The sequence below is a fragment of the Periplaneta americana genome, chromosome 13 (assembly GCF_040183065.1).
Source record: "Periplaneta americana isolate PAMFEO1 chromosome 13, P.americana_PAMFEO1_priV1, whole genome shotgun sequence".
In the NCBI taxonomy this organism is placed as follows: domain Eukaryota; kingdom Metazoa; phylum Arthropoda; class Insecta; order Blattodea; family Blattidae; genus Periplaneta; species Periplaneta americana.
This window is the reverse complement of record NC_091129.1, coordinates 106,560,789-106,584,247: the sequence shown is the minus strand read 5'-3', so window position 1 is coordinate 106,584,247 and position 23,459 is coordinate 106,560,789.

Sequence of the window (23,459 nt, the reverse complement as noted above, 5' to 3'; positions counted from 1 at the left end):
TACACAATAACATTAAAAAAAACCAGAGTGTATAACTACTAGGGGAATAAAACATAGTACAAATTTAAGTTAAAACATTACAACAAAGTCGTACAAAATACACAATAACATTAGAAGAACCAGAGTGTATAACTACTAGGGGAATAAAACATAGTACAAATTTAAGTCAAAACATTACAACAAAGTCGTACAAAAATACACAATAATATTAGAAGAACCAGAGTGTATAACTAATAGGGGAATAAAACATAGTACAAATTTAAGTTAAAACATTACAACAAAGTCGTACAAAAATACACAATAACATTAGAAGAACCAGAGTGTATAACTACTAGGGGAATAAAACATAGTACAAATTTAAGTTAAAACATTACAACAAAGTCGTACAACAATACACAGTAACGTTGGAAGAACCAGAGTGTATAACTGAAAAATGAATGAATGAATGAATGAATCAATGAATGAATCAATAAGTGAATTAGTAGATTAGTGAATAAGTGAATGAAGGAATGGATAAATCAATAAATAAATAAATCGATATTAAGTTAATAAAATAAATAACTAATAATAAATAAATAAATTAATTAATTAAAGAAATTTCAGCATCTGAAAAGTATGAAATTTCGTGCATATTTATTTTAGTTTCTCTTCTTCATTTTCAAATACGAAAATTACTACTAAATGAATAACTAGATGCGGAGTGTAGGAGATACCAAGTGTCAACATTCAGTTGAAATGTTGAATAATGAACCACAATTGCAAGTTATTCTGCTCCGGGTACAAGAGGCTCTCGTTTCTGGTGTTGCACGAAACTCGTTCTACAGGATTCGATGTTCACGACGCAGGGAGCAATATACAGCCTGTTCTGCGTATTATAGCAAATGGCGGAAAACTTTTTTCACGCTCAATATATTTTCACGCTACAGATGAATCTATCGCTGCAATGTGGTGGCGTGAAATCCATTTCCTATCAGCTCCCACGCCGTACTCTTACTTTCGAAGTTAGGATTTATTGCAGCGTCAATATATAATATACAATGAAATTGAAAGCTTGCTTCTGCAACACGTTGCAGCACTATATCATTAGACAAGACGAGAGGGATATGAGGTCTACCATTACTGTGAAACTCGAATTATCTGCAATTCATTTAACGTCCAGAAGAAGCATGTATCATCTTAGAAAAAAAAAATGATCTGCTGCCATACGCAAAGTCCCCTTCGGAAGATTCCGGTTGATTTCGTGATAGCTTAAGTTTACACGTGAACGAATTTATTATGCAAATTTCACTCTAGTTATGTTTGTTTCTTTTTCTGTCTCTTTATAGATCATGTGTTATGAATAATCTATAACAAAGATAATATGTACCAGGGGTAAATTAGGTGCAAAATAAACATCTTTTCCTTAATCCTGTGAACCAAGTGCCTCTATAAGTTGAGCTTATAGACAAATTCACGCTACAGGAGATCGATAATTTTTTGTCTTAAACGGTACAGTTACACCACAGTCTAGTATATAGGGTGTTTAAAAATACGGGGCATAATTTCAGGTATGTATTTCCCACATGTAGACAATCAAAATAGTTCATTACAACATGTGTCAGGAAATGCTTTATTTCCGAGTTATGGCCTTCACAACATTGAAATTCACCGGAACGTTTTTCTTTCCGCAGGTCGTTGCCGTGAAAGGAGACATTAAGAGGGCACTCTGACAGTTCATTCCGAGGCGAAGGTTACATTCAGTGTTGTGTAGGCGTTAGACTGTGCGACATGTATTCAAATCAAGAGCTGGCAGAGATACACTTCATGTACGGTAAGGCGGACGGCAATGCTGCGCTGGCTCGTCGTTTGTACCAGGAGAGGTACCCACAACGACAATATCCAGATCGGAAGACATTTGTACGTCTCCATTACCGTCTGTGCGAGTATGGAAAATTTAACTGTCCTGGTTTGGGAAGGGGACGACCAAGATCTACAACTTCAGAAGTACAGGAGGAGATTCTGGAGGCTGTGAACATGACTCCTTCTATCAGCACACGAAGAGTAGCGTTGCAAGTCAATGTTCCTCATACGACTGTCTGGAGACTGTTGAAAGAGTATCAATTGTATCCTTATCATTTGCAACGTGTACAGGCCCTGTCACTTGTCACCAGCAGATTACCCTGCACGAGTTAGGTTCTGTCAATGGTTCTTGCAGCAGTGTGATGTAAATCCGAACTTTCCTGCCTTAGTATTATTTACAGATGAAGCACAGTTCACACGAGATGGCATAACAAATTTCCACAATCAGCATGTATGGGCGTATGAAAACCCACGTGCAACTGTTCCATCTCATCACCAGGTGCGGTTCTCCCTCAACATGTGGGCCGGTATCATTGATGATCGATTAGTTGGACCCCATGTACTTGTAAACAGACTTACGGGGCAGGCGTACACAAACTTCCTGGAAAACACCAAACCTCATGTTTTAGAAGACACTCCACTGATCAATCGTCAACACATTCACTTCTTGCATGATGGCGCTCCTGCATACTTCAGTCGTACGGCTCGCCGGTACTTGGATCGAAGGTTTCCTGATCGATGGATAGGTAGAGGAGGGCCAATTGCTTGGCCTCCACGCTCACCTGACCTGAACCCTCTCGATTTCTACTTGTGGGGCCATTTAAAATCATTGGTTTATTAGTCTCCGGTGCCTGATTTGGAATCCCTTTGGAATCGAATTGTGGCATGTTCTGAGGACATACGCAATACTCCTGGAGTTTGGGATCGTGTTCGCAGGTCAATGAGACATCGATGTGAGGTGTGTATTCAAGCAGGAGGTGGACATTTTGAACATCTTCTGTAATGACAACGACCTGCGGAAAGAAAAACGTTCCGGTGAATTTCAATGTTGTGAAGGCCATAACTCGGAAATGAAGCATTTCCGGACACATATTGTAATGAACTATTTTGATTGTCTACATGTGGGAAATACATACCTGAAATTATGCCCCGTATTTTTAAACACTCTGTATACAGTCACGAAGCTAGAGTTGTGAGGGTGCTAGGAACAATAGAGTATTTCGCATTGTCTGTAATGAGCCGATAGTAGCAATCCTAGTGGTTAGTCACTATCTATGGATGCACATTTATTACATATTGATCTTCGTGAGTGTATATACTAGACTGTGGTTACACAAAAGAAATATCTCGACATAATATGATGGCAAGGTTACCTTAGCAACAGCTGAAATATTTGTCTTCATGAGTTTTTTATGATTTAAATTGAATTTATCCTTGACTGGTATCTAAACCGGTCTTTATTGCACCGTTCTTAGCAACCTATACAATGGCTTTATTCATAACAGTGAATTAAAAGTGTTTTAACTCACTCTCTCTTTAACAAGCAACACATTAGCAATAATAAAATCCACAGATTCATTCATTTATAGCTGCTTGACAAATAACATTTTACAAAAAAGGCCAATACATGTAATTAAATGTAAACATCATCCGCCTTTGCTGCGGAAGAATTCACACAGAACAAGGCGCCGCATCATTTTGTGCCGCGACAATGATGGTGCCATACTGATGTTCTGGATCACTAAACAAGGTGGAACGTAAAGTATCAACCATTGTCACACATCTGCTATGACAAGTTCAAAATGGATGCACATCAACATACAAAGAAGAGGGGGGGGGGAACAAGACTTTCGGACCTTACTGTAAAAGCAGCTGTCTTCATCTCTGTGATGATTGATTCCGTTCCTGTCCTCTTGAGATACTTTTTAAGTAGAAATTAAAGTATGGATAATTAAATTTAGTTTAATGGCTGATTTGGTAATTCGGCATCGGGTAAGGGTGTCCAGGCTTTTTATTTTCAAAATCTGGTCACTCTGTGAATAAATGAATTCATGAACAAGTAAATGAAAGCACGGATGAATGAGCGACAGGTTGAAGAGGAAAATGATGAAAGCATTCTGTTAGAAATCTCGCTCTACTTATTAACTTACGATATGAAATCCAAGACAAATGGCTATTTGTTCCTTTGTAATTTTTTACCATCTTACAGAAAAGACTTGAGATAACTTCATATAACAGTTGAAGCTAGTATTTGAAAAACCTATCATTTGAGGTTAAAAGAGCGTCTTCAATATTGCTCAAGTATTAAAACCCTCGTCTTGTTTTTAGAGGCCTTTAGCGACAAGTAAGATATGTTATAATTCCTTCCAAACTGAATGACTTGCGTCGGACGTAAGCTCTTTATGTTCACTCCTCAGATTCGCCACTTAATCACAGAACAATGCTGTGTTGTGACAGCTTATTGTATTAATAAGAGCTCTTCTTTCTTTGGATACTTAAAAGCGCTTTGAGTGATGTCCGACCCAGATCGTCCTTGTTTCCCCTTTCATGTACGTCGGTCGCGTCGTCTCTATGAAATTCGTTGAGCCGAGTAAGTGGCGAAGAAGTAACAAAAAAAAGGCTCTCTCGTTCGAGTTGAAAGAGATAGGCCTAAAAGTTGCTCTTCTCCGCGCTCGTGTACAAGGCGCTCTACTCTTACAACAGCCGGAAACCTGCATTTCAAGTAAAGGATAGTTTACATTATTAGATTGATGCTAACTTACACACATTTCGGTATTTGTATGATTCTATGATCAGAATTTTATGCAATAAGGGACAAAATTAAATATTTAAATACAAAATTTGTACGAAATAAACTTGGTTATGCAAGTCTTGCAAATTTATTATAGTCCATCATTCATGGGCTATTATTAGGCACGATCTGGCCTGTAAGCCTATACAAAATTAATAGTTTATTTGCTTCCTCAAAAAATAGAAAAACATCAAATAAAAATAATAGTGTTGTGGGATTTAATCGATTAATCTGATCGACATTAATTATTATTTTCTTAGTGTAAACTCAGAGTAAAAATTCCGACAATATTCGTCTCTCAGAAGAGCATCGTTTCAAAACGTATTATGTGCAACTTACTTACAATTTTTTTACACGAATGACGAAAAACTGGATTACTCGTAAACCGGAGAAGTTTTCAAAACACTACACAAAACCATTTTTAAGTACTGGTTTCACAGTTTACAAATATGACGACTTGGAACCATCAGACTTCACAGCATGAAAGATAAATAAGTAGAAAGTAACAAATTTAATTTCGTCCACTAGGGGACTTAATACGTTTTGAAACGATGCTCCTCTTAAAATGGCGTACTTCAAACACTATAATACCGTTAGCCATGGCTAGTGACCGTGTGTAAATGAGAGAGTTCTCTTTCTAAAATTTTGTAACCCGATTACAATAGGGGCTAGTCAGCTGTTCTGTTGCAGTTTCTTTGTTGAGTTTGTATATCGTTACCTCAGAACAACAGTGAGATATCTTGCAAAAATCTTATTTTAAATAATGAGGATAAAAATTGCTATTGAACATCGAGTGCAATGTGTAAACAAAGTATCTTGTTGTTTTAGCTCCATATTAAATCAAAAGTTTGTTTACACATTGCACTCGATGTTCAATAGCAATTTTTATCCTCCTTATTTAAAATATGATTCTTGCAAGATATCCCACTGTTGTTTTGAGGTAACGATATGAAGCTTGTGTGTTGTGTTTAGTTTGCTAAAGAAAAAATCAGATGTCTGTTGTCTGAAAAAAAGTGAAAACTCCATTATTCATAAGCCTATGAGAATTTGAGAAATAAATTCGGTGAAACGTTTGGATTTAAATTGAACGATCGTGGAGAAGTGCTTGACAGAAAAAAAATCGTGTTTAGTGGTGGAGGAAACATTGTTACTAAATGTAGGGCAGCACTTAATTTGGAGCATGCGAATGCACTCACATGTTTATACTGTGGATGAAGCAGTATTAACTAGGTGAGTCTTCATACTTTTTTATTTTTGTTTGTCTCAAAACTCCCCGGAGAATTGACACAATAAATATAAGACTACATAATACATGTTAGTAAATAAAATAGTATTGTTTTGTAATACAACGATATAGTATATACATATATAGGCTACTACCTTTTATCCTTATGCTTATCACCAAACATAAGTTAAATTTAACAATAATTGTGTATTACAGTATATTAAAACTTTTGCAAATCGAGCAAAGCTCGGTTAATCGATTAAATTCAAATCGTTAATCAATTAAATATTTTGATCGATCGACAACACTAGTAAATAAACAAAAATTATGCAGAAACATATAAAAAAAGAAAAGAAATGCCTGTGGTAGGGACTAATATTTCGTCCACAGAACACATGATCGGCCGCGCATCTCTACGAGGGAAGAAGACGCCATCTTAATCAGAGAAGTTGAAAACCACCTTTTCGAAGTGCTTTTGAATTGACTATGGCGTCCAAATTTCCCGACTTCCCGCAAACCGTGTGGAGACGTTTTAGAGAGTGTGGCATAAGATCTCGTCGAACTGCGACGAAAGAACATTCGAAAATAATATATAGCTTATGCTACTATCCGGCAGGACTTCGACTGGAGAAATGTCAACTCTCCCTGTGAATAATATAGATAAACAAGAAATACAGTAAGCAGAACTCCAATATGTACTGGAGAATGGTAAACAGTATCACTTCAGTATTGCCATTATTAAAACAAATATAACTGAATTCTATGTTTACAATGGTAACATGTTTTATTGTTGTAGTTAAACATTTTTAAAAGCTATCCATGAGATATACATGCAGACGGTTTTATTAACAGACAGTAGTGTTGCCCGGTAGAAGGGTTGTGCTATTTACTAAACATTCAATCGACTTAAAGCTGGTTCACAATAAACCGGGAACGGAATCGACAACCAGAACGAGAACGGAAATATTGTTAAAATAAATGTATTTAAATGTGAACATTCACAATTAACTATTATGAATGCTCACATTTAAATACATTTATTTTAACATTATTTCCGTTCCCGGTTTATTGTGAACCAGCCTTTACAGGCGATGTCGCCACTTGTACTTGTGTAAATGTTATTTATAAAACTTATTATGGTAAATTTGCAATGTAAAAATTAAGACTAACGGAGATTCAAACCTACTACAGTCAATGCTATCTGCTTCAGACCTATGCTTAAGTCACCTAGCTACAATGGCTCATAGCTACTTCAATCCGTCTTATTATGTAGCTTTCTCGTTCATCTTCGTTTCGATAAATTTTGTACCCCATTCCGATAGAGTTTAGTATTTATCAATTTTGTTGCTATTTCACTGTTCAGAGACTCTGATGCAGCTAGCATCAACCCTTCGTTTTATTTTATAACAAAATACAGCACATTTACATGGTTTAAGTGTGTCATCTTGTGAACTGGAGCTTCAAGGATACGGGCATGCGCACTGTTCTGTTTCGCCGGCCCATTCTTTTTTAACCTTATTGTACAGTTGTGGCAAAAAAACCGGACCGACCCTTGTAGCTGATACAAAAGAATCCTGTGCTGTATATTGTGTGTAAAAATACTCAATTATCTTTGCCGAATAGAGGTAGAAATGTAATATTGATGCCAGATGAAAATAAAACTCTCAAAGTTTTTCGTCTGTAAGTTTGAGGCACTGAAGGAAACAAAATACGGTAAGAATCGAACAAATGCAATAAATTTCATTGTTACAATTAATTATACAAGATGGATGTGTTTTGTGACTAGCAAAACTTGAATCTGTGACTCTGAAATCAGCTACAAGGGTCGGTCCGGTTTTTTTGCCACTACTGTACATCAAAGATTCCACACTCCGTACAGCAAGCAGCAAGACATTTTTTTTCTCCTTGTGGTACATGAGAGACCTTGTATCGGACTGTAGGTGTGGAATACTGACCTGAATTACCTTTTTATGACCTCTTTCACGAGAGCGCTGTGTAATTCTATAACCCATTCACACTTATTTCTCATTGTTCAAGTAGCCATATTCGTGTGCAATTTTCTTCGTATTGTTTTAAAATCCCACGTTGCTGTTCGTAACAGTGAATAGCAAATAACAAAAGCAATTGACATTACGGGTTCTGAAGCATAGGCAATACGTAGAGAAATGTCTGTGTTACGACCAGTACGGTCGCTGGCTACATTCAGTGTAAGGATTCCAATTTCTGACTAGAGTCTTCACTGCACATTGTGAAACATGACATTATTGTTTCTAGATGGAAATTCAGTAAAACTAGTCGTGAAGCCGCGGTATTGTTAGCGCGCCCTGTACGTTGTCGTGTATGGAAGTTAGCGAGGCTAGGGGAACTGGATGTGTTATGCCTGGGACAGGCGGGAAGCATGCCATCAGCCAAAGAGATTTTGCATAGACGCTGTTGTGTTGTTCACAATAAAGTATTCATGTATTGAGAGCCCGCTCACTTCACATATGCATAGTAAACAAACTCAGCTTGCTAGATTGTACCATCTCCATATGGTCAACATGCTACCTCGCTTCGAAACATAATCGCGATATGTAAATAATCGAAATGCATCACAATACACTCCATTCAGTATTGCTTCTTTTTTCTAATTGTGAATATAGGGTAAGTGGGAAAAACGTGCGTTCCAGATAGTTCCAGTGCCTAGGGTGGCAATTTGCAGGGGGCGGCATTCTCTCTCTCTCTCTCTCTCTCTCTCTCTCTTTTCCTTCCCCCCATTTTCTCTTTTCATTTTCATTTTCATTTTACAGTGAAATTTTTTTTTTTTAAACACTTGTTGCTAAATCTTTTCTGAAGTTTGTTCTTGAACTCCTTGTGGAAGTCGGATATTGTTTTGTTATCGCGTTGTTCGTGACCGCGGCGAGAGTAAAAGGAAAATGTACAGCTGCATAATTATATTGTAATACCTATATCACATTTTTATACTGTAAAACAGCTTAAATTTAACTGCTTGTATAAACAAGAATGAATTGTTGAAAATTAAATTGGATGTGTGTTTATTATTTAACGCTATGAATACCAACCACAACTCTCAGTTACATTTGCAATCTAATACATCGTCAACAATACTATTTAATCAATTTCCAGCATATGCACTATACAAGGTGTTTCTGGGCTAGTGTTACAAACTTTCAGGAATGATGGGGAAGGGCACATGTATCAATTTGAGATAAGGAACCCTGGTCCGGAAATGACTGAGTCGAAAGTTACAAGCAAAAATAGTTGTGTGGAAATGAAATAATTTTATTCCTTTTTTACACCTTATTTATGTGTATTTATCTGTAGATCTTACAGATATTGTATTCATCTGACGTTGTTTACGTTGTCTACCTACAGTATTCCGTTCAGTGCGCTGTCTGAGGGATGGGGACAGAAAACTACACTAAAGCAATGCAAATGTCGTAATGTGTAACGGACATGGTCGGTCCTGATACGCACGTCTATAGACAGCAGTGTATATGTACAAGTTGCAGTGTCCAGTTGATCAGTCCTAGTGAAATGGAGGAGTACACGAGAGCGGAATATGCAGACATGATTTTCGAATACAGATGAGTCAATGGGAACAGTAGACAAGCTCACAGATTGTATCGGGCAAGTACCCACGTCGAAGACATCCAGCCCATCCATCTTTGCACAACTGTTCCCAAGGTTAAGGGTAGGAGGGCAAGTGGTGCCAAATTACAATTCAATTTCCACACAACTATTTTTGCTTATAACTTTCGACTCAGTCATTTCCGGACCAGGGTTCCTTATCTCAAATTGATACATGTGCCCTTCCCCATCATCCCTGAAAGTTTGTAACTAACACTAGCCCGGAAACACCCTGTATAATTGATATGAAAGGTTTATTCTCCAAAGAGTTGGAGTTTATTTTTCAATTCACTTTATACTTCTCATCGAAGTAAGAAATACTCTTAATAACTATACCACCAACAAAACCAATGCTTAAAAATAAACCTCAGCCTGTCTTTCTCAAATTAATTTTGTTTCAACAATGAATAATTTTGAATATGTTTCTTTGCATCGAGTCTGATGTGCTTCGTCAGATCGACTTTGGTGACATCATCAAAGCTTTCTCTGCCAAAACGTGCGAAGAAAATCTTTATAATTTATTAACAAGTAAGATGCATGTATTTATTTGCCAGTAATTTACTGTTTTCTGAATTGTAACACTTGATTTAAAACTAATTTAAACTAAACATGACCTGTATAATAGCTGCTCATAAACTGTGGGAGTTGGGGGCTGGCGAATCTTAGCTCTGCGTAGTGGCGGCACTATACCTAAATCCGGCCCTGGGTAGTTCCGGTGATTTTCGAAGTGAAAATGGTGGAATTTGTAGGGGATTTATTGCGGTGGTTGATTTCAAAAGTTAAGGATTTTATAGGGAAATATTTCAAGAAAAGAAAATTGTTCGAAAATGTAGTAAATTACGTGTGAAATGAGAATTGCGTGGTAATGGAAGTGCAAACGTTGTGATTTCTATTGAAGCAAAGTAACACCGGGACATAAAACACACAATACGATGTAATTCGAGGAACGTAAAATTTGTACTAACTCAATAATCAGAGCTAGGAAGTTGGTACCAAAACTGTTAAGTTGTGTGAGCTTTGACTCTATCACTACCGAATGAAATGTGATAGCCAGTGCTGAGATTCCTTTAACCTTCGCGGTGCTGTAAACGACGCAGCGACTATGTTTGTAGAAGAAAGAAAGAGACAGAGAATACCTTTACGATCCCATTCGGAAGCAGTGATCGCGTGTATACAGGTACAATCGGGTGAAACATCTTCTAGCAGGTCAATGAGACAAAGTTTCCATCTGTACTAAATTTTTCATTATTGAGCAACATTTGCACTGAAATTTAACTCAGTAGACTATGACCATAAACTTCATATAACTTTGAAAAGTAATTAAATAAAATACATACTTCTATAAATAACAAAATCTAGTAATTGCAGATTGACATACGTAAATAAAATGTGCTTGTATGCATAACAAATACCAATATATGATTCACTGATCTTTATGACAATAAATTACAATATACATTCTGACTGTATGAAAAGAAAAAGAAGCGCATTCGGGTGAAGAGGCGCATTCGGGTACTTGTAATCCGTGAGGTGGACGGGAGTTCTTCCTGTTGTGTTTTAACATGAATTTTCATAAGTTCATGTATCTTCATATGTTCACAATATTTGTCTTCTTGAATTACAATGTGATTGAACGAAATTTATTTCTTTTTTCCGCTCTTATTTCCAATTACATACTTTACAAAATATATTACACTCTTTCACACAAAAGTACTCACAACCAAATTCGTTTACCAATATTTGAGCCGTTCAGAGCAGAAGTGGTGTAAGTAAAAAATGGGTAATGAGGGTTAAAGTAAACATTCTGTAAAATACAGCGCAAAGTAGCAATTAATATTCAATTTATTTAAACTATTGGTAGTCAGTGGATAGCACAAAGGACATATTAACTGCTACTTTGCGCTGTATTTTACAGAAATTTTACTGTAAACCTCATTACCCAATTTTGACTTACACCACTTTTGCTCTGAACGGCTCATTTGTTTCATGTTGTGTTTTCTTATTTTCGGCATATTTCTGAACAACGTAAGACAACGTTCTGACTAGTGCTTGTGCTCGTAACAAATTAATGTTCATGCACAGGAGTAAGGAAAACAAACCATCACGGGACGGCTTCCTTTGATATCGTGTTCTTGTTGCGACTGTACGCCCGCAACTCTATACGTCAAACTGCAGCTATAGTCTAGACACCACTAACCTATTTTCAATGTTTTGGCTAAAGGAATCGCAGCTCTGATAATAGCGCATATCTCCATGTCAGGGGAAGGGGAATTCTTTCGATCGAACACATGCGGGCCTCCCTGGTCATGGAATCGGCATGACGAAGGGCCACCGCTGTACCATCACAGGACAATCACGAGACTACGGACAAACACGCAGTTACGTGGAGGAAATATAAATTTCTTCCATTGCCCATGCCACGAATTGAACCTTGGTTGGGAGGCATACACGCTTTCTACATAGCCACAACAGCAGACATTGTTTAATCACTATACAAAATTCTAGCACAAAATGAATTCAGGATATGTAGAATTTATACTGTACTGAATTTTACTAAATTTACGATTATATACTAGCGGAAGGTGTACGTATCTCCTTAAATTATTTGATCTGAAGATTTTGCAACTATGAAAGTGGAATAAAGACTCTGATGGCGAAATGTAACTCAAAACGGGTTCACTTCGATCACTTTAACACTGAATAGTTTCATTTTCATTAACATTTTTCCTGCATACTTCAAGAAAACTCTGCGCTTACAAGTCCTTGTGTGTATGTAAATATTAAAAGTTGCAGTTAAGCTTGTCATTCGAAGACAAATTACTTCCTTTAAACTCCTAAGGGAAGCCTTTCTAACATTTATAACACCGTACAAAGTTTGCACGGAATAGTTACGATACAAGCTCTCTAAAATTGCCCAACTTCATGAAAATAGTTCAAAATAAAAACAGAACATATCCAAACTAATTTGTTTTCAATCTTCGTTCTTCAGCCATTAGATGAAAGTTACGGAATTCTTTTGAACTTATTTCATATATCTTGATATCTCCTCTCAGTAGCAGACTAAAGTCATGATAATAAAATAACTAAAGCTTGAGTTCATTTTTCGAAAAAAAGAAAAGAAAAAGGAACATGCATAGAATTATGAACAAACTTGAATAATGAGCTATGTCTATCCTCTGTCGCTAAACTATTAAACTATTTCTGGAAGTTTTATTTTTTACAATAAAAATTGTAGACCTCGCCGGAATAAGACTGTTATCAACAAATCCACAATACACGTTTCAGGAGAAAGGAAAATAATTTCAGGGGCATATTTCGTTAGGCCTATATTTACTAGCAGAACCATTTGGCTAATCAAGGATGCAAGATTATTCTGATTTGGGATGCAGTAAGTTATTGTTATAAATAAGTGATTCAAAATTACTTTCTCGGATGGGCGAAATGCGAGAACTCTCTGGTAGTGGTAGTGGTTTTATTTACTCGGTTATTTAACGACGCTGTATCAACTACGAGGTTATTTAGCGTCAATGGAATTGGTGATAGCGAGATGACATTTGATGAGATGAGGCCGAGAATTCGCCATAGATTACCTGAAATTTTTTTGTGGTTGGGGAAAACCTCGGAAAAAACCCAACTAGGTATTCAGCCCAAGCGGGAATCGAACCCGTGCCCGATCGCAATTCCGAGTCGGCCTGAGCCGACTAAGCTACACTGGTGGCCAGTAGTAGCAACAGTGACTCGATAGTGGCCTGTTGAGCACCCCGAATTATGAGATGAATGAGAATAAGGTGTACTAGTCCATCGGCCGCATGAGACCCCTCACCCGCTCATCCAATGGGCCCCCTACACTCCCCCGCCCTTCTAAGGTGCCGAAGCGCTCTCGGAAATGCTCTTAAGGAATGAATACTCGCAGAGATATTGCGAAAAGCTGAGAACCCAGAGACAGTTTCGGAGAGGATGTTCTTCTGCAAGCGGACGAAAACATTCGTCATGATCTGAATATGGCTATGAAATGAGATGATGAAGATGAATGATATGATATTAAATTTCGGAATATGTATGGTAAGACTTTCCTGTGTTAAATTTCAACGTACCTCGTTTACATGTTTCTACCTATTCATGGGTCATCTTCAGAACTGGTCGTTGTTGGTCTTGGCGCCACCTGTTCTGTTTCCTGTGAGGGTGTGTTTCTGTGGTATTGTGTAGAGTCAAAGAGTGTGTGTGTTTTGAAGTTGAGTTGTGTGTTGAGAATTTCGTTGGGGGTGTGTTTTTGTGTGTCTGTATATTTCATATTGTTCTAGTGTGTTTAGTTTCTGGCTTTTTGGTTGGATGTGTAGTATTTCCATATCTGTGTTGATGTCTCTGTGGGTGTGGTTAGCATTTGTGATGTGTTCTGCATATGTGGAGATATTTTGTAATTTTGTTATGGCTGTGATGTGTTCTTTGTAACGTGTTTGAAACGATCTGCCTGTCTGTCCTATGTAGAAGTTGTTGCAGGTGTTTCAAACAAAGAACACATCACAGCCATAACAAAATTACAAAACACCTCCACATATGCAGAACATATCACAAATTCTAACCACACCCACAGAAACATCAACACAGACATGGAAATACTACACATTCAACCAAAAAGCCGGAAACTAAACACACTAGAACAATATGAAATATACAGACACACAAAAACACACCCCAACGAAATTCTCAACACACAACTCAACTTCAAAATACACACACTCTTTGACTCTACACTATACCACAGAAACACACCCTCACAGGAAACAGAACAAGTGGCGCCAAGACCAACAACGACCAGTTCTGAAGATGACCCATAAATATAGGTCGAAACATGTAAACGAGATACGTTGAAATTTAACTCAGGAAAGTCCTACCATACATATTCCGAAGTGATACAGTGTTAAACGTTGTGTAATCAAGATGCATGATATTAAATCTAAATTCTTTTTCTACGGGGAAGTTGAAGAGAAATGACCGTGACAATGAAATTTCCAACTCAACATTTACGTAAATAACTGTGGGAAACCACGGAAAAACTACAGTCAGGTTGGTCTGTCGGGTGATTGGAATCGCGGACCTCCAGAATGCGCTCGGTTAGAAGTCTCTATTAATTGCTTCTTGTAGGCCTAAATCATAATGACGCAAATATTTACTTACACAGGAGTAGCAATGACAGCTTCTTTAAGTTTTATGCCTATAGCTAGAAATTTTACAGCAGATTGCATTTATGCTGCTTGATTTTTTACATTGAGCAGATGGATTTTTGTTTCATAGGGACTCAATAAGCTTAACATCGTGGCTCTTGAATGTCCGCATTTACTATTGATTTTGCATGCCTTATTCTCGAAATGGGCTGATGTTTTACAATTAAACCTCTAACGCAAGGGTTCCGAGCTGTTGAATATTGTACTGAATTCCCTTGTTGGCAGTATTACAGGGACTTTTCATCAGAAAGTTAGGGTGGGAAGAAATCGAGAATGAATGGGTGGCTTATACGATCTCGAGGGAGGTGAAAGGAAATTAGAAAATGCGCGTGCTCTGCTGTTTGTTAGACTCAAATGAAACCGTCGGTACAAATCCATACTTACGGTTATCTCCTATCTATTCCGCGATTGGAAATGAGCTCAGAATCAGTCGCGAAGCTACTATTAAAGTTAACGGTTGCTTTCTCTGATTCTCTTTCCTCTGTTGTAACGAGCGCAGATAGAAAGTTGTATGCCTCAAATTGCACACCAGAAATTCTTTACACATGTCGCTTCATTGTGGTTGGCTCACAACGAGTTGTTTGTACACAATTTGTAAGGCCAGATTAAAGATAGGGGAAAGTTTTGTTTTTAGTAAGTTGCATGAAAATATTTTAACAATAGGAAGGTAAATTAATATTACGTAACGAACAGCCCTACAATTTATGTTCTTTACAGACATTCAGATTGAGATAGGGTGAACACGCATCGCTGGCGAGAGGAATGCCTGGAATTTTCGAATGGAAGCGTTGATTATAGAGATCCAGGAACGAGTAGCTGCAAAGTATAACACAAGTCGAATTGTACTTATACTTTTGTTAATTAAAGTTAATAATAAAAAATAGTAATAATAATAATAATAATAATAATAAATGTTATGTTTTATTTAACGACGCTCGCAACTGCAGAGGTTATGTCAGCGTCGCCGGATGTACCGGAATTTTGTCCCGCAGGAGTTCTTTTACATGCCAGTAAATCTACTGACATGACTCTGTCGCATTTAAGCACACTTAAATGCTATCGACCTGGCCCGGGATCGAACCCGCAACCTTGGGCATAGAAGGCCAGCGCTTTACCAACTCGCGAACTAGGTCGATAATAATAATAATAATAATAATAATAATAATAATAATAATAATGATGATGAACTAATAACAGCATTACCTTCACTTGCATTACCACGATCACCACCTATTACTGTGATCACTAAGGTTCGGATGAAGAAAGGCTGTATCAGAATAGGCATTATTGGTCCTTGCGTTTTGTTTACACACATTAACCAGTTGTCCCATGTCCCGCTGCCAACAGTAGTGACGACGTATATTCAGTTCCTATCGGTTGAATTGTTCATTCATTGGTGTTTTAGCTATGGCCCGTCCCAGATATCTGTAGAGTTAAAAGACGAAACAAGACCTCTGCGCAAGTGGTATGTGGGAAGGCTATACTAAACGCCAGGTTATGAACAGACTAAACAGGAAGTAGTTGGCAGGGCGAGAGGAAAGTGCGGGTTAGAGGGGTAGCATCTGCAGCGATGACACGTTGAGTGTGGGAGGTTGGAGGGGACCTCACGTGAAAATGTCGTCTGCTAACGAAAATCTGGCAACGGAATCACGGAGACAGTGTAGCCAGACTTCCCAGTTCATTTGCACTACCACGTGCATTACAAGTCGCATTTCGTACCAGCGTCATTAGCTCGTGCTTTCTTAAAAACAGTAATTTTAATTACTAATATTGTTGATAGTGTTATCGACAACTATATACAGTAATTATTTTAAACATATCGGTGACAAACGCTGAACACGCTTTGAACCTGGTGACAAACGCTGAACACGCTTTGAATCTCGCGCCACTATGTGGCAACAGAGCTTATAAGGAGAGCAAGAGAACGTTGCTTCCGATTTAGTCAGTTCATAACCTGGCTTTTAGTGTAGGGCCAATGATCGCTCTGGGGGGAGGTGTTGGTTGAACGAAGCTAGCAATCGCTTGCAGGGATTGGATCATTTCTATCTGAACTGTACCTTTTACCACGAGCATCTTACCCCTTAGCGACCTCGAGCTGATGCAGCCCGCAATGCACTCCGGCACAGATAGACTCCGCCCCCATATACGTGAAGTTACTCTACTGATTTCTGGGACGGGCCATAGGTGGTGGGGAGCGCTCTTCCCAGTAGGTAGAGTTTTAGCTAGTGGAAGGGGGTACTGTTTACTTAAGCAGAAGCAAGTCAAGGTCCTATCCTGATATAGCTACTTTATCCGAACCTTAGTAATTACCAGGCTTCGAGACTTTGGACCCGATACAATAAGTTTACTGTGCTTGTACTACAGAGTGTTGACTCGCTGCAGGTAGTGAAAGGTAGAGATGTGTTGAGGTAACAACGTTGCTGTTTAGAATAGAGTACGGTAGTATGGGGAAACACACACATATGGGCATTCCGAAAGTAAATATACATTACACAATGACAATGTCAAAAGAATATGAAAAGCATTTATTCTCCTATCTTTTATAAGCATTGGTGTTTAATTATACACAGTGTTAATGGTGAAAATAAACATGTAGCAATTTTAATTTCTTCATTTATCCTATTGGTCGTCTTTAGGAAGTGCAGTTACAGTACCGAATTGCATTATACTACAAGATACATTTTCAGTGTCTCAAACGTAAATCTTTTTCAGTTGTCTACCAAACACAGTTTGTACTGTGAAAAGATGCGCTCTAGGTCGCATGACTTTATAGGAGCAAAACGAAAAAACCTAACATCATTGTAGTCTCTAAGAGACAGTCCTTCATTCTCGGGTGACTCTATGTCCACTAATTTGCTGTTTATATTACACAATGCTCCATATCCGTTATTTTTACATAAAATTGATTTCCACTTCTGTTTTACACGTTCAGTAACCGGTGTACTTGATGTCTCATTAATTCTCTGTGTCATTTCCTCAACTAATTTGAGGGCTTCCGGCATCTCTTGCTCTGACTTTTCTAACCGTGTAATAGTTTCAGACACAGTTTGAAAATAGGTTTGTATGAAAACCAAATTATTCATCCGAACCTTCAAATCCAGAGCGTTTTCCTTTGCGTATTTGTTGTCATTCATTCTACAGTACCCCCACCCACTGTACGCTTTACCACTATACTCAGTACGCCGTTATGCGGATTTCCCACTGAACTGCTCTATCGGGTCCGAAGTCTCGAAGCCTGGTAATTACCTACAAACAACTCAATTTGCAGAGTGGTTGAGTCGGGCGATCTATTTCTGCTCTCCATACTACCCAGCCATCAGTAGACCTACTCGCTCTGTGGTGAAAAGATTTAGGCCTGTCATAACTCCTTCACACGCAACATGACCACAGATGTTAAAGCATGAATAAAATAAACTTACAAAATAAAAAAAGAAGCACAGTAAGGTTAACATAAAAATTATATTCGTACACAATCCACTTTATTAATTTGGACTATTTTAGAAAAATGTTAAACGAATTATCTTTGCACCAAAAACGGATGTTCTCTGAACCAAAAGATCATATTTTAATTATTAGCATGTAATAACAATTAAGAAACATGTTAAAGAAATTATCATTGCACCAAATGAGTGGTCTCTGGGCCAAAATGATCGCATTTTAATTATTTAAATAGGCCTACAATTTCAGTTCAGTAACATATTAAACGATTTATTCTTCTATGAAACACGAATGTTCCTGGACCAAATGTCCTATTTTAATTATGTAATTACTTTATATTTATTTCTAACAAGTGCAGCGGAGCGCACTGGTACGGCTAGTTAACAATATATTTTGATGCTTCTTTATTTGAGTGATCTATGTTTCTATACAAGAAGGGCAGTGTTAAAAACAATTCTTGTACGTCTGTGATTTCGGTATAAAATGTGCTTGGAAAAAATTCACGTCAAACCTTTTGTAACATGTAAAAGCTTAATGAAATATTAAACTCAATTTTAATTTAATAAAAATATATTCTTACACAAATGGAGGTGAATAATAAATTCGTGAAGTAAAAAGAGAGAAATAATTAATTTAACATATTTTAATTCTAAAATAGACGTACTGAACTGTAGTATTAATTTACAATTGAATCCAGTTCTCTGTAATGGCACTTTATTATTATTCATTGCAATATTAGACTATTATCCATTATAATTTCAAACAACTCATTGGCGTCATATTGACGTGTCAATTGTTTCGACTGTTAATTGCATTCTTGTCTCGAGATTAGGCCTCGTGATATGAGGAATCGATTATGAAGTAATTAACGAGAAGGTTCCTCCTTGGTACATTTAAAAGCGAGAAGTGTGAAGCCACAAATGGAAATAAATATAAAAGTTTTATTTTCAAATTCCAAACATTCTTACAGTTTCATCCAGGCCCACAATGACAATTACGAACAGCATAAACGTTTCACGCAATTCTAGGGATTCGATGAATCCTCTGTCTCTTTTCTTTCTGAGAAGTCATGCGCTTAAAATAACAACTGTGGCGTTTGTGTTTGGATCTATGATTTTAGGTTCCGATTGAAACCACGGTACTCATTAGGTAACAAAGAGGAAATCAGGACTAATTAATTACTAATATAAATGGCTCTGCTAAAGTAGTGTATAGTGTACAAGTCTGAGAACGAATTGCATACATAAAATGAAACCTTGTATTATTGTAGCTACTGGGAGTACTTGTTACGATTGGTTCACGAGATTATACTGTAAGCATTTCATTACAGTACATAATTTCATTGTTATATAATCGTATATAACTGTAGTTTTGGTATTAACATAAAGTTCCCAGACATTTGTATTACTTGCGTGCGTATTCTGTGTAGTGGGAATTGCATGGAATCATTTCTAGAGTTATGTTTCAGAAAAGGAAGTAGGAAATGTATTCTATAACCTTGAACAATGTGAGTAAGTCTGTTTATTATACCTTGAAATCCAAATCGGACTCTTGAGATGAATTAATATCAAATGAAAATTAATGTTATGTCAACTTCTACGTAGTAATTAGCGTAGAAACATTTTGAAGAAAAATACAGCTTAGAGTCCGAAGTCTTAGATTTACAACAGGCAGAGCAATTCCGATCTCTGAATAAGAGGACTCTGGGAAGAATAAATTACAATTTTTCGATCATTTAAAAACGCCGAGGCTGCTCCTTTTATTTTGATATCTCATTTTGTTTCGTTTTTATTAAAATAAAAGGCAGTAGTAGACTGACTGTATACTAAACGTTGAGAAAATAGTTATATTGACAACTTATTTTGTCCGTTATAAAGCTTCCATTTATACAGAGTGATCCGTTTGGGTATGGTTACGAGCTTCAGTTGTTACTGAACACTTTAAATTATACATTTACCAAACCGTTAACCAATATACTTACCAACTCCAAATCATATAAGTATTTCATGTCCTTCTTGAATAGAATATTCACGAAACTGTAAAATGTTAAATTATTCCAGGGGGAAAAATCGTATTAGTTCTAATCAACTATAATGGAACTGTAAGTCTTCAATTTCGCATACTATAATATTATACTATTGGTTTTAATTTTTATTTTAATTAGGCATTTGATTTCTTATTTTCAGCCATTTCTTGTAATACCTGATTATTGCCAATTGTTGTTACTAAATAATGTATTTAATTCGTAAATTTTAAGCCATCTCTTAGTATAGCTATTTATTGCTTCTAAAATAACATGTTTAATAGCTATTATATATATATATATATATATATATATATATATATATATTTCTTCCTATAACCATTAGATATAAATATAGAGACATGCCTTGAGGCTTTATGAAACGATCCATTCTTTCATTAAGGTGCATTCTTGTACATAATTCATGTGAATTGTAACCTTGACCACAATTTTGTATTATAATTTTATTATTGTTTATTGCTTATAAAATATGTATTTTGATACCAACTATAACCCTAATATACCTCAGGGTGAAATAGGGTTTATTAAATTGGATAATAAAAAATAAAAAAAATAAAGACACCGTAAAACATTTACTGCTGAACTTCATTTGTTGAAACTTCGTGCATACAACACTGAAAGAAGAGAGATTCCTCAGAGCTCAACGTGACCCCATTGCGCACCCTGAACAACTCATAACGGTGATGCAATTCAGCCCATGTCCGTTGTAACATAAGAGGAGTGATTTGTTGAAAAGCTTGAGTAATTTTTACTCTCAGATCATCAATGTTCCTGGTTTTGTGTGAATAGACAATGTCTTTAACAAAACCCTACTCGAAGAAGTCAGGAGGGATTAGATCTGGGGAGTTTGGGGACCAAGCCAAGGGATAACTACCTCTCGTACTGGGTTTCGCTTGCGACCTCCTGCATGTTTTTTTTTTTTTTTTTTTTTTAACACATAACCTGTTTCTACAAAATATTTGATACCACAACATTATGGAATCGTATTTAGGTACATTACGCATACCATACTCACGTCGAAATTCCCTTTGAACTCTTTTAACACTCCCAACTTTAGCATACCAAAGAACACATTGTGCCCGCTGTTTATTTGTAGTAACCATTTTAATCATCTACGATTTTCATTTGTCCTTTAAGATTATGCATTGTTGATTGTCATAATATGGAATCTTCTGTGTTTTAATCATAATATAGCAATAAATTTTCCTGCTATCATAATAGCTATATAGTAATGAATTAATATTATCCTTAACCAAACGGATCAGACTGTATAATTATTTCATCGGCCAATGTTCCAAGGGAACTATACGTTTGATTTTCTTTTTGTGTCACTAAATGAAGACTGTCCGTGGTTCACCTTCTTAGGAGGGTGAAACATCTCCCAGGTGACTGTACTGAACGTCATTTAGGTGGTATCACGATGGAACTCCGTGATTGCTTCACCCATCACCCGTCATGGAACTGAGGGATCAGCACTTCTGTCCGACCATTCAAACTCGAGAGAAAAGATTTCATGCGAGAGGAGAGTGAGTGGACCTTGACTCCTCAGAACTGGCAGCGAAGAGAATCTTTCCCTTGTCTGAGATAGAATACTTGAGATTTAAAGTGCACGCTCCACACACCAATCATTTTTTAGTTTAATTTGCAACTTTTGAAGATAATTTGGAGACAAACAGCAGCATTTCACAAAAACTCTAGAACATACGTCGTTTATAGAAGTATTGCTGGTTTCTGACATTTTTCTTCTTCTTTATTACATCGGGTGTTTATAGCCAATTAAAGAGAATCCTCAGTCTTTTTGTTGACCATTCGACGCTTTTTTTATCCTGACGTGACTTATCTCTAGAACTCTATATTAGTTGTGGATATTTGTTTTGGCATAGAACACGTGCCGAGTATGGACACCTTTTCCGGAATCCACGATGGAACGAAACAATTAGGGTAGGCTGTATCGGAGACACAATCGCAAGTTTTATGAATGAATACGTCGCTGATAAAATTGCTGGTAATATATGTCTGCAGCGACAATCAACATCTATTCTCTCCAGTTGCCCTGAAAACCCAATATATGTATATTCCCTGTGCTGGGACTCTGGAAGTGGCCATCTTGTATGCATTGAGAGTAAACATGTCGGTTGCTATAGTAACCGTCGTACTATATAGTTTGCTATCCGTTGCTTATTCGCCCGCTCTCATTCCACTGTATATGCCTTGACATTGTGAATTTTCTCTCTTCACTCAAATTCACTCTCGAATGTTTCCAACTTAACTTGTCGATTTCTGATTGCTGCTCAAGTAAGATTGTACACTGATTCGTTAAAAATCGTTTGATACCACTGCGAACGTTCCATTGCTTCGCATTCTCGAGTTACACTGCCTCGGCTGCCGCGCAACCCACCAACTCGTGCCTTAATTTCCATCCTGCGCGTATCACTAGGTAACGTCACTCACTCCAACTCAAGGTCACATTGGATACATTGATTGTTTGTCGATCGCCGTTTACTTCGTTGGAATTTGTCGTGTAGTTTATAAATTATAGGCGCGACAAAACTGGCCTGAAAATACGTCATTCGACTTTCTGGGATTGCACCCTTGTAGACCTACTGGACTAAACTTGTAGACGTAATCACGTGAAAATGAATAGAAGTGCATCTGACCTCTGTCAAAAGAGATATTCAAAGTGTCTTCTTTTTGCTTCAATAAATTTTTCACATAGAAAAACACCCTGCATTAAGCTATACATTATTCTCAAGCAATTAGAAAAAAAAATGCAACAGTTTGCACTATACTGCGCTTGGATGTAATCGCTTCCGTAGGTAGGGTTGATAGCTCTCCCATATTTTACCCACATTTTCTCTAGTCTTCCGTCTCGCATATTTTATAAAAATTTATTTATTCATCTTTTTTTTTTATCTAAATGGTAAGTTTCTGAATGAATACAAAGCTAGTGGTGAGTATTAGTAATTTCAAATGTTTATTTGAAATTTCAAATTTTCAAATTTCAAATGCGTCGGAAGATACTATAACATGGTCAAGTACAAATTTATATAATAATACAGACAGAACATATAATACAGAATAATACATCAGACTACGGAATATAATATAAATAGAAATAAAATAATACAATCAATATAAAAAGGATGCAATAATATTAACAAAATTGTATTACCGAATGAGCAGCGCTCGTGTTCGATCGCAGTTCAAATATATTATTAGGCTAATATAAGAGGAATATAGAAAATACAATAAAATAGGAACTAAAATTAA